The 13,830-nt window shown below is 35.3% G+C and overlaps 1 protein-coding gene across 2 annotated transcripts in view; it reads right to left on the bottom strand.

Annotated features, from left to right (window-relative positions):
- The window catches only part of SNTG1 (syntrophin gamma 1), a 954,619-nt gene that overhangs the window by 582,985 nt on the left and 357,804 nt on the right, over window positions 1-13,830 (bottom strand). The gene's annotated exons all lie outside the window — the stretch shown is intronic.

The following is a 13,830-nucleotide window of genomic DNA, read 5'->3' as shown; positions in this document are numbered from 1 at the left end:
TGAGAATAAATTTGTAAAACAATTAATGTATACGTGGCACATGGTAAAGAGCAAACAAACATGAGATCTTGCTAATAGGATGACCAGTATTACCACTATTTTCACTTCCAGCCATTCACTCTGATTCTTTGTTTTAACTGAAATTGAGTGGTTGCTGTGTTTTATGTACCTTATTTTTGTGCTGGGTTTTAGAAATATCTAGATATATATAAATAAAAAAGAGTTTTTCACTTCAAAGAGCACAGACCCATAATAAGGAGCAGGCAGCCCAGGAAGGTTCTGTAGAATTTACTGTTGTCAAGATTGGGGTGAAAGTTATAAGGAGCTTCACAGGGGAATTGACAGTCTGACTGAGTCCACTAGGATGGGGAGAAATTTATGAAGGTGTCAAGCAGAGAAAAAGCTTTTGGGAAAAAGGAAATCAACATTTGGAAATGTAGAGATAAATAAGGATGTATTTGTCCTTGGGGAAATTGTGTTTAAAAGCATGATGCAGAAAAGCTGAAAGTTGAATCTTTGAAGCATTGTGGTAAAGAGTTGTCAGTATTATTTGAAAAGCAAGAAGGCTGTATAGCTAAAAAATAAAGAGCTTTGATTTGAGGGCTGTCCTCTTCAAAATAGGGGATGTGATAGGTTGAATTATGTTACTTCCAAAATACAGATGTTGAAGTTCCAGCACCTAGTACCACAGAATGTGACCTGATTTGGAGATAGCGTCCTTATAAAGGCAAGCAGTTAAAACAAAATTCATTAGGATGAACGCTAATTCACGATAACTTGTATCCTCATAAAAAAGGAGAAATCTGGATAAAGAGCCAGACGTGCATAGAGGAAACATGACAGGACAAGACTTACGGAGAAGACGGTCATCTACAAGTCAAGGAGAGAGCCTTGGAACAGACTCTTCCCTCACAACCCCCAATGGGAACCAACTTTGTCAATACCTTGATCTTGGACTTGTAGCCTCCAGAACTGTGAGACAATAAATTTCTGTTGTGTAAGCAACCTAACTGGTGGTACTTTTTTACTGTAGCCCTAGCAAACTAATGCAGAAGATGAAGAACAAAGATGCTATGTTTCTGCGTTAATTAGGAAAGAGCAGATAATCCCTATTTATTCAGTCTAAGTAGTGTCACATTTAATACATCTAATATTGAGTGTATGTTATTTCTATGCATTAACCATTTTAATAAGAAATATTTAAGGATTTTCACTCTTTCTTAAATTACTCAATTTATAAGGACTTCAGCAAGCTATTATATCAATTCTGGTTCTTAAGACTTGCAATTGTGTAGCATTCTCCCAATTTAAAGATAAGTTCCATGAACCATTGCTGTAACAATTAATAGTTCACACAGTTTTTGTACTTTCCAAATTCATTTGTATGCATTTAGTAATGTTTCATAATAACCAAAAGAGGAGGAGGGCACTGTCATTCCTGTGGTCTCACCCTTTTGACAGATGAGAGGCTTGAGGGGAGATGGTAAGTGAAAAGCCTCAGGTTACAGTGAGCAGAGGGTTCTACACCCAGTGTTCACCTTCCAGACTGTGTTGCCCTATTTATTTAGCCATCACCCTCAGAAGAGCAACAGAGATCAGAGTCTGTGGTCTGGCATTCTGCCTCAAATCAGGCACTCGTGAGACACTGAAAACCCCAGATCACTGCTCTCAGGGGTGAGAGAGTGGCCCCAGGCAGGATTCTGAAGTCACACTCATTTTGGTGTGTTGACTTATTAGGCTCTTTGGGAGAAGGAAAACATTCGGGTTAACACAGCATATGAAACACGTTTATTGCTCCATAGGCATGCACTGAGAATATTCCTAGGCACTTTGAGAGTTATAATTGCTCTGATATAGCCAAGAAAACTTAATAAAAAACTTTGTTGAGAGAATAAAAATGGAAAAAAATTGGAAAATCTCTATTTGCTCGGATTTATCCAAACCACAACACTTTAAATGGGAGAATACGATTTTCAAAGGAAAATAAGCTCTAGGATTGTGGAATGGCTGTTTCTTTCCCTTTCCCTCTGTGAGTTAAGGTTATAGGCTTAGACACCAGAAATAGTAGTCTACCATCATCCACTCTGTGATCACTAAACATATTTGAAACTACAGGTTTTTCTTTAAAAAAAAAAAAATGCTGAGACACATATGTCTCAACATTGAACTGGCCATTATGTAATCCTCCATTGGCTAAGAGTTGGTAAATATTCATGTTTGTGGATGCCGCAGATATACAGGGGGAAGCCCATGAGAATCTCTTCTGTGTTAACACAGCTCCCAGCTTGAGAGGGGCTGGCTTTCATATTGAAATTTAAAATGTCTATAGTACTCCTAAAGGAAACACAGAAGATGCAGCATGTTTTATCTAAAATTGAGGGGACTACACTTTAGAATCAAATGGACTTGGTTCTAAAGTCCATGACTTTTCTATTTTAAGAGAAAAACATGAAACAATATTGAGTATATCAAGAGGTTACAGGGTAGCATTTCCACAGGTCTGTTGCCTTGACACTCTGAGTAGATTGTTGATAGTGGGAAGCAGAATGTGGAAAAAAGTGAATTCATCATCTCCCTACTTGCCAACAGCCTCCCCCGGCCCCGGAAACCAGCTCAGTGCCACCAAGTCAGTTCTATACTCTTCTGAGACCCCTCCACATTTATCTCAGTGAGAAAAAAGAAGCTTTGGAGAATGTATCCATTTTTCATATCCTTTATCACATGTAGATTCTGGCACTGTATATTTGTGATTCTGAAAAGATGATGAGGAAACCTGCCAGAGTTCAAGTTTCTAATCTCACCTTTTAGAGCTTGTGATCTGGATGTATGCCCTTGGCATAACACAGAAAAACAAAAAGAGATGGAGATTTTCCACTGACATCTGGCCTGAAGACAAATACCTTAACATACATGACTTTTGCTCTTAAGAGTAGTCCCAAGGAGAGCTGTGCTGAAACCGATTAGTTCACATCCTTGAAAGTGTTCAAGAATGGTTGGTCAATAATGTAACAAAAAAATGGCATATAATTGGTGAAACAACAGGTGGGCATTTGCATTCTAGAGTCCACTCAAATCCTAAGAGATTTGGTTTCTAATATTGGTACAGGAGAAGTGAAAAAGGAAATATTGATGTAGGAGGATTAAAACAGTCAAATTGATCTTGCAAGCAATGTGAACAAGGAAAAAGTACTCATAAGTAAAGCACTCAAAAATATCCACAAACTCAGAAGAACTGTACTTACATGAAACCTTAAATGAACATTAATAGTTAAAATTGCTTATGGAATCTGAAGTATCAAAGAATATTGTTACAATTTTTTTTATCAGACTATCATAACACTGAAATTAAGTACTTGTCACATGGATTTTTTTTAAATTTTATTTATTTATTTGACAGAGAGAGATCACTAGTAGGCAGAGAGGCAGGCAGAGAGAGAGAGGAGGAAGCAGGCTCCCTGCTGAGGAGAGAGCCCGATGCGGGACTCCATCCCAGGACCCTGAGATCATGACCTGAGCCGAAGGCAGCAGCTTAACCCACTGAGCCACCCAGGCACCCCTGGTTTTTTTTTTTTTTTAAATATATATGAAGATAACAGTTCAACAGTGATTTATCTGGTGCACATGTTATTAGCTGTCAATTTATTCTTAATTATTTTATAGATACATATTTTTGTTGAACTGAATGCTAATTCATACACACACACGTATATACATATATACGTTAATCATTTAACTTTCAGAAGTAGAATTTAATTTTATAGAAGTCAATGTTTACTTGAGTCCAAGACTTCAGTAGAAACAGCAGACAAGCTCACTGATCTCAACAGCGACACTCAGTAAGTCCAAGAATCAAAGTAAACTCCATGATTTCTATGCAGTACTATTCTACAAACAGACCTCATTATCTGTTTTCTATACACAATTAAATTAAAGGTTGTATACACATCGATACGTTATAAAAAAAGTTTATTGGAAACATAATGTCTACACACTGCCATGTTCACAAAGTGGAATGTGTGTGTTTCTTGGAGGTTCATGTCAATACACTAAATGGTATAAACAGACACAGAATAAATAGGGTGTGTCTTTAAGCATCAGTCTTACTCAAAGATCTAGAGAAGAGACTGCCTTACGATAAACCAAACATACATATGAATAGAGTAGAAGTGAAGGAAAAAATCATGTTAAAAAATAACCTCTGGATTTGAAAAATGTATTTCTGCCATGGGTTCTTCCAGATGCACCTTCCTTTTAGATATCACTTGAAGTTCAAACTTCTGACTTAAAGTTCCTTTGAACACCTGAAACTGCCCTGCATTCTTTGTGAAGGGTCTGCTTTAGCAGACTTGCTGCTTTAGCATCTAACTAATTCTCAAACACAATTTCACTTTGTCATTGCAAGTTTTATAAAAGGAATTCAGATGCACCAAGTAAAGAGAAATTTTTACCAGTCAGTTTAGGAAAGAATAATTTAGGCTAGAAAATCTAAGTGTCAGACCCTCATAAGGAATCTGATATTGGGACTCTTCTGGATGTGAATGCTCTCTGAGGATGTGTGAAGCAACCTATGAACATCTGTGTCATTTGTCCTTCACTAAAGAAGTCATGTATTAATTCCTTTATTTCATTTTAAAATAGGATTTTTAATTAACAACAACAACAAAAAAAGAATGTTTTTGCCAAAGAGATGGAGGCAGTTCCAGTCTTTAAAAATGATCAAGAACTAATACTAACAGTAACACCAGTTCTAGTAATTAGTAAAAACAAATGAGCGTAAGTAGAATGACTTTGGGATGTAGTAGAAAGAGCATGTTAGAAAAATGCCTGACCCTATCACACGCCATACATTTCACCTTACACAAACATCTCAACTTCTTCAAAGCTAATTCTTAAATAAAAATTTGAGGTAACAATAAATGCCTTGTTTAATTAAGTTGTAGTGATCAGATTAGTCCTCTGCTACCCTCAAATCCACATCCAAGCACACCTAACTCTTTCTGCCTTTATTTTTAACAACTGTAAGACATGTGGGTTACAGATCAGTCTAGGCCACTGGCTGTCTAAGTGTGATGTAGAAAGAGAGCCCATGTTTCTATCACTCAGTAGTAAGGTTTATATTTGTGCCAGGGACTTCAGGACCACAGGACTTTCCATGAATAATTCTCACTCAGATGACTTGAGGCTGGAATGTCAGCTTTGCCCAGTGTGAACCTTCTTGCTTCCTGGTTCTAGAAGTACCCCATGGTACTTCTGTCCTCATAACAAAGCTCATCACGCAACTGAGAAGTCTGTCATTACCCCATGGCTCAAGTCTTCCCCCTGCTCATCGGCAGTGCTCTACATTAGTTCATGTTTGTCAGTACTTTGTGGCAACTATTATTATAGCTGATTTTAGGATTGTGACAGGCACCTTGCTGTTCCTCTCTCCCCAAGATCTAAACTCTGTCTATTTAACTGAAAGCCACACTCAGGAGCTTGAAGAGACTCCTCAGATACTGCATGCCTGCCCACATGGACACTGGAACATCAGCCACCTAAATCCCTTGTCCCCTTACTCCAGCTCCTATACGTATTTACAGGATTGTCACACAGCTGCATCTTAGTCACTGCTGCAGGTCAGAAGGTAAAATTCAGTGTTATATTATGATACATCAAAAATATTGTTTCTCCTTCATTCGAGACTTTTCTGTAACCTCTTCTAATCTCATGCAGTCTGAATTTGTCTCTCCCAAATTGTAACTCTGACACCAAGCTGTTCCCTCTCATGCTCTCTGCCCTCCTTCTTGGATGTTAAGCCTTAAATATAACACGATGATTCACATGAATCTAAAGCTAGAAAGTAGAAAATGTTAAAATAAATAAGTAAATAAATAAATAAATAAATAAGGGGACACCTGGGTGGCTAGGTTGGTTAAGCATCTGCCTTGGGCTGAGGTCATGATCCTGGAATCCTGCGATGGAGCCCCAGATTGGGCTCCTTGCTCAGCAGGGAGACGGATTCTCCCTCTGCTTGCTCCTCCCCCTTCTTGTGCTTCCCTTCCTGACAAATAAATAAATCAAGTACTTAAAAAACAAAGCAACAACAAAAAATAAGTATGTCAAAACATTTTATAAAATAAAAACACGAAACAAGTGTATTGATCTAGCTTTTAAGTTTTAAATGTTTAATAACTTTTTACTTTACAATTAGTCCATATCTACACCTATGTGCCACAATTTTTTTTGTTGTTGTTGTTTTAATTCTAATTTTCTAGTAAAAGAGAAAGTTATCCTATGCCCTCATGAATTTCTGGATGACTTTTTAGTGTAGATACTTCTTGATTCTTCCAAGGAGAGTTCTTTAGAAAGCTACCTTTCTTCTCTTTACCATCCTTCATTGTCATAAAAAGTAAAACAGAAAAGTGCGTATCATTTCCTTAAGCTTAAAAAATATAAATTCAGGGGCGCCCGGGTGGCTCGGTCATTAGGAGTCTGCCTTCGGCTTGGGTCATGATCCCGGCATCCTGGGATCGATTGCCACATCAGGATCCTTGCACAGCGGGGAGCCTGCTTCTCCCTCTGCCTCTCTCCCTGTTTGTGCTCCCTCTCTCACTGTCTCTCTCTGTCAAATAAACAAACAAAATCTTTAAAAATATATATAAATTCAGAATATGAATGTCTCATGAGTGAGAGGGAGTTTATTTAAAATTGGGTAATCAAAATTATTAAGCTTAATTTTTTTGTTTGTTTAAGCACTATGTTATGAATTCTTTCACTTGTGGATAAGGGACTTAAGTATAAAGAATTTCTATTGCTAACCCATCAGTTGAAACAGTGTTGAGGATTAAATTTGATTCTATAAGCAGGTGTATCTTTATTGGTTGTTTTCAGTTTTCTCTGGTTACCACAGATGAGAACTCTCTTGGGATGAAATATCAAATGTAAAATTGTGAGGCAAATTTGTTAAGCAAAGTCACAAAACAAAAGTGGAATGAAAGATTAATGATGGTTCATAAAATTTAAATTACTTCAGACATAACTAAAGGGAACTTACTGGAATTTTAATTCTTTTAACTATGTAAATCTCATTTATTACACAAACATTAAAATGAGAAGTGTGACTTTCAGTATTTGAAAAAGCAGTTCAGGCTGTCATCACCTTCTGCTGAAATTAAAATTATAAACTCAGTATGGTAAAATTAAAATGCTTTGGCTCACTGTTAAAATAAACAATACGCAAAACTTTGTCCATGCTTCAAAAGCATGAATTTATCATTCCCTCGCACTGTTGTTTACTTGCCTTCCAGAACGGAAACACTTGGGCCTGGGCATATCTGCTTCAAAAGTCCAGCTGACATGTTTGTGGCTGCCCTCTGCAAATCTCGATAGGGCCTTCACCCTGCTTTTCCATTAACTCTGGTTGATAGCCTTAGTATTAACTATTCTTACAACTATTCCTCCAGCTCGCCACCCATTAGTAAATGCCAAAATATTATAATTACTTATAAGTTATAATGTAATTTCAAGTTGTGATAGAAGTCAAAGGCTATTCTTGTGTCTGAAGGGAGAATTGGGGCCTTTTAACCTTGAAGCTATTCTAACTATTCAAAAGATCAAATGAGTAAGATCTGGTCAAGACATTGATGGATGAACTACTTGACAGTCTTTACCCCTCTCCCAAGCCTTGACAAAAAAAATGAAACAACAGAACAAGTGGGGTAAAACAAACAAAGAAACAAATAAAACCATGGACAATGGGGCACCTGGGTGGCTCAGTGGGATAAGCCTCTGCCTTCGGCTCAGGTCATGATCTCAGGGTCCTGGGATTGAGCCCCACATTGGGCTCTCTGCTCAGCCCCACCTCTCTCTGCCTGCCTCTCTGCCTACTTGTGATCTCTCTCTCTTTCAAATAAATAGAATCTTTATTAAAAAAAAAAAAACAAACCATGGACAATATCTACAATATTGACAAAGTATCTTCACAAACCCAAAATACTTCCAACGGATCCTAACTGCATTGTGCAGCAGCCCCTGGGTAGTCTCAGCAGCTCTGCAGTCCTGGGTGGATCAGCGAAGTAGAAGCTATTCCAACTTAGCACTGTCGCTCAGTATGAAAAGATTAACAGCAGCTAAAGATGGACTTTGCAGGTTTTAGTTTATGACCAAGGGTTGATGATATAGAATATTATCTTCATTTTAAGTTCATAGAAAGCCTTGGCAAAATTTTCTGTGTCTTGTCATAAAAAAGATCTCAGTCATTTTGAAAAAATAAAAATGATGTTAACAACACAACTTCAATGTTGTTGCAATTAGTTAGAAAAAGCACAAACACAAAATAAAAATGTTTTATTCAGCAACTTTAGATTAAATAAAAATGCAAAATGAAAAGAATCATTTTAAAATAATGGCATTGAATATTTTTCTGACTGTGTGGGAAACAGCTAAAGGAATTATGAGAAGGAAGCTTATGACAGATGATCCTGATAAATTTAAAAATGAAAATAATAAATTAAGCACTACTAAAGAAAAAGTAAATAAAATAAGATACAAAAAAATGAGGAGAGGAATGGAATTAGTGAATTTAAGTCAGAAAGAAAAAAAGTTAAAAGAACAAAAGAGGGGCGCCTGGGTGGCTCAGCGGGTTGGGCCGCTGCCTTCGGCTCGGGTCATGAACTCCGAGTCCTCGGATCGAGCCCCGCATCGGGCTCTCTGCTCAGCAGGGAGCCTGGTTCCTCCTCTCTCTCTGCCTGCTTGTGATCTCTCTCAATAAAAATCTCTCTCAAATAAATAAATAAAATCTTTAAAAAAAAAAAAAAAAGAACAAAAGAATTGGATCTAATATAAAAATCCAAAAAGGGATTCATTAATTAAAACAATAAAATAGGGAAAGCTCTAGCCAATCTAATAGATAGAAAAGAGAGAGCTCAACTAAATAAAATTGGAAATTAAAAAGGGAATAACTATTTATTAAGAGAGGAAATTTCAAAAGTCTTAGATCCTTAAAAAATACATCTTAAATCTAGGTTGAGTGAAAAAAATTTTAAAGAGAATATAATCAATTGTGATAAAACTGGTATATACAGAAACTAAACAGAGGAAGTATCATAGAAGAAATAAAAAAGTTGTTGACAAGTTTCCCTACAAACAGTAAGTTCAGATAGTTTCACAATAGACTCACACTAGACCTCTGAAACAGACATTAACGCTACTAAAACTTTTCTTGAGTGTAAAAACAGAGCAAAATTTCCATTTCCATTCTATTCTACTCAATAAGATAATAGCTACAGGTCTAACAAATTGCAACAAATAACACTATAGAATTATTTAATTAAGGTAAACATTCTTATAATGCTTAAGCATATTAAATAATTCCACAAATTGACATTTGGAGTTTATGGAATTGTCATTGATTTAAAATTATAAAGTGCTTTTAATATAATCTGCCATTTTCATATATTTAAGGAAGAATTCATATTACCACATACACAAGTAGAGAGATTTACCAAGGTTCAAATGTTAACAAGGTTCAAATGTTTAATGTGATACATGTAGAGATGTATTTATCGACTTCCTTGAGCAGGAAACACTGAAAGTTTTCCTGATGAACTCAAAAGGACAATAAAGATACCCCCACCGCTTCTATTCAACATTGTCTGGGAGTAAGAACTGGAGTTTGACAAGACACAACAATTAGAGGTATACAAATATAAAGGGAAATGCATGTAACAGACCCGGAATAATGAAAAGAATCAATGGAAAAACTGATAATGAGAACAGAGTGTCAAAAGAAAAACAGGAAATTTTATACCAGTAAGAGACAAGAGGTGAGAACATCAACATGCAAAAATCAATAGCTGCATGTAAACAAACAGAAAACGTCATGAAGAAATAATGGAAAGTATTAATTCAAGGCCAAAAAACAAAACCAAAAGTGCAGAACCCATCAATAACACACACACACACACACACACACACACACACACACACATAATCCATGTGAAGAAACACTTCTGAACAACATAAAGTCAGACTTGGACAAAAAACATAGGTTCTTGGATCAGAAGATAGGAAGACAGCATTATTTTAAGTTTTTTGAAATTATTATAGGATAATCTATTCATGATCTATGTTGAAATCTCTATAGGACATTGAAATCCCTTAAGTTAATTAAGGAATTCAATGAAACACACCACAAAATGTCATTAAGTATTTTTTGTTGGCCTAGAAACTCATTTGGAAGCTGTAAGAGGCAAAAATAGACAGGAAAATTCACAAAAAGCAGAGTAATTAGGACATTATAACCAATTAAAAATTGTAAATTAAAGCAGTGTAGTTCTGATACATGAATAGGCAAAAAGACAAATGGATTCAAATAAACCACAGAAATACTCTCTACTGCTAGTTAAAGTTTGGTTGCTATAAATAAGGCAATAGTATCTCAAATAAGTGGAAAAGGTGGACTTCTAATAAATAACTCGGGCAATGGTTGCATAGGTAGATATAGAAAGTTCAAATTGGATTTATTAGCCTAAACCATACTCCAGGATAAATGACCACATATCAGATATTTATATGTAATTTTAAAAACATGAATACTATTTCAATTAATTATTCTTTGCCTTCTGAGTGAAAAAAACCTTTCCTTATTGTGACTCAAAATACAGAGATAAAAAGAAAAAACAAAAAGGTTGATTACTTGACTAAATAAGAATAATAAAATAAAATGAAACACTCTGTCCCAGCAAAAACTATTAGAATATAAATAACAAACTTGAATGTACTTTTGCATGTATTTGAAACATACCACAATTGCAATGTCACTAATATATTTTAAAAGATTTGAAATAGTTAATTAAAAAAAAACAACAGCTCTATGTCAAAATGAGCAGGTGAAATGCACAGATAGTTTAAGCAAGAGAAACAGAAATGGCCTTTCATTATGCAACTTAATACATCCATGCAACTATGAAGTACTCCTGAAGATTCTGGGGGATAAAAATGAAATTAAACACAGTATGTTATCACTTATCTCTATATGGTATAAAGACAGTATTTTCTATTTTGACATTAGAAAGCTACACTAGAAACTAAAATAAAAACCTATGTTGGAGAGAATAAAACTAAGATCCAATAATTATATAAGGGTTTTATAGCATTCTATGATTATATATTGGTTTGTACATTTGAATTTGAAAAAGTATATTTAAAAAGAAAATTCCAAAAATTGAAAGTGAAACAAATGAAACCTATTATCCAGAGCAATAAAATCTCACAGAAAGAAATTATTTCAAGTGGCTTGAGAATACAATAATTATCAAATATTATTAGAGATTATGTGGAAAGGAAATACCGGAACTACAAAATCACAGCAAAATTTTCAGTATTCTTGTTTTTTAGGAAGGTTGGTGCTATGATTCTCACATTGTACATGTTGTGGAATAAAATAAATTAGGATCTTAATGCTGTTAGGAATCAGTAGTTTTCACTGTGGGAAGGAGAAATAAATGCAAAGCCAGAGTTAAGTAATAATTCCAAAACTTTGGATTAGAAGTAGAAGTATGATCCCATGATATATCTCATCTTGGAGGGAATAAATAAATAAATAAAAAGTTGAATCTTCCTACTAAAAGACTGGGAAGCCAGGACTGTATGAGTAACAGTGAATACCCACAGTACCCAGAGTTCTGTCTCTAAATGTTTTCTTAAAGGTTTAGCTAATTCTAGAGCAGGTAATATATACACCAGAGAAATCTTGTTATAATAGATTATCAACACTACAAACACTACTAATGGTGTATTATATGGACTCAGAAAACAATTTAGGAGGTTCTTGTTGACCAAAGTTGAGATTATTTTAGCATTAATAATTAATAATATTAGTAATTTCACAGAGATGGACTAAATGTGTTTAAAATATTAAAGGATGACTAAAAATTAAATCCCTTTCACCTCTCTGTAGATTGCTTGGGAGAAAATCATTATTTCAAAAACTGGTAAGTAAAGAAAATCAATCTAGCGTGTGTCCTTTCTTTCACATATGGATTATTCCTCGTGGTAACTAAACAGTTGGTAAGAGGAAGGTTTCTGTTACAAGTATATTCTAGGTAATAAATTAAGACCACTTTCAAAGTCTAATGAAAAGACGGATCTAGTAAATGGTCACTGGTGATGGTTGACTTCATAAAAAGAGAGAAAATTGGGTATGCAGCTTCTGATAATGTACCTGACATCACTAATTAAGTATTCTTGACAAAAATAATGAAATTTGAATCTTACCAAGCCCATAGCTCTAATTTGAGATTTGCAGGAAAATATATAGGGAGCAAAGGAACATAAGTATAATAATTACTGCCTGGAAATGCCATTGGAAAAAAGAACCCAGAATGTGGGAAACACTACCAGACAAAAGTGCTAGTTCTTTTAAGAAATAAATCACAAACAAAAACAGAAAGAAAAAAAAAGAGAGAATGAAAATAAAGGAGGGAGCGGGAGAAAAGGGACTTAAGGTATGATCTTTACTTATCTTTATTTGAATAAAGTTTTTAAAATATTACAAAACAATTGGGGGAGTTCAAACACTGAATAGTTGTTTGTGTGAAAGCATTGCTTATGATAATGATGTATGGCAGTTGTGCCTCTAAAAATTATTCTTATTTTTTAGATACATACACTAAACTACTTAAAAAGGAAGTTCTATGATGTCTAGAATATTCTTCAAAATAATCAGAGAAAATAGAGGGAAGTGGGTGGAGAATATAAATGAAATAAAATTGACCATACACTGATGGTTATTGAAGCTGTATGATACCTACATTAGGGTTTGTTATGTTATTTTGTATTTGTATATATTTGACATTTGAAAGTTTTTCTAATTAAAAAATGACTGTGAACATAAAAAAAGAAGAGATTTCTCTTATAAAATATAAACAGATAAAACAGCAGTACACCTTGAGAGGAAAAATTTTAAGACCTTAGTCATTAAGCAACTAATTACAATGAATATCATGGAATGTCTCTCTACACTCAGTTATGGTCTATTTTCTAATTCCAGAAATGATTTCTTCTAAATCTGTAATTTCTGCCTTCATTGTACACGAGCAGTACAGCATATCATCACAGACAAGGGTGGCTCATCTATGTTAGGATATTAAAAAGAAATTTGTGTGATCTGGAAAAGCCATCCAGTGGGATTGGATGTCTTCTTTAAAGAGGCATGTCCTCCTCTCTACACCCCCCCAGCACCACTCAGAAATCTGTCACATTGAGAATGAGGGGCAATGCCTCTGCTGTTTTGAGATAAGTGGGCTTTAGACTCCTAAAGTTGTTTACAAATTCATCAGGAATAGATTTTTCAATGTTCTGTAATTCTCCACAGCTAAGGTATTATCTACTTTAAGTCAGAAACATATCAGGGATGCTTCAGTGGCTCAGTTCATTAAGCTTCTCCCTTCAGCTCAGGACATGATCTCATGTTCTGGGCTTCAGCCTGACATTGGCTCCCTGCCAAGTAGGGAATCTGCTTCCCCTCTCCCTCTGTTCCTCCCCTCCTTACTGCCCCCCACCTCTGTGCACACTCTATGATAAATAAAGTCTTAAAAAAAAAAAAAAAGAAAAGAAAAGTAGAAACATCTCTGGGAGGGCACCTGAGTGGCTCAGTCAGTTTAGCACTGGGTTCTCGGCTTCAGCTCAGTTCAAAATCTCAGGGTCATAAGATCTAGTCCCACATGGGGCTGTGCACTCAGTATGGAGTATAATATATATTCCTTAAAATAAAATGAAAGGTTAGAAACATTTTTTTTCTTGCATTGGAGTCATTGTGAAAACAAAAACAGCTAACATTCAACTTGAAGG

The sequence above is a fragment of the Mustela erminea genome, chromosome 16, assembly GCF_009829155.1.
Source record: "Mustela erminea isolate mMusErm1 chromosome 16, mMusErm1.Pri, whole genome shotgun sequence".
Taxonomy (NCBI): Eukaryota; Metazoa; Chordata; class Mammalia; order Carnivora; family Mustelidae; genus Mustela; species Mustela erminea.
This window is presented reverse-complemented; position numbering and strand designations above follow the sequence as displayed.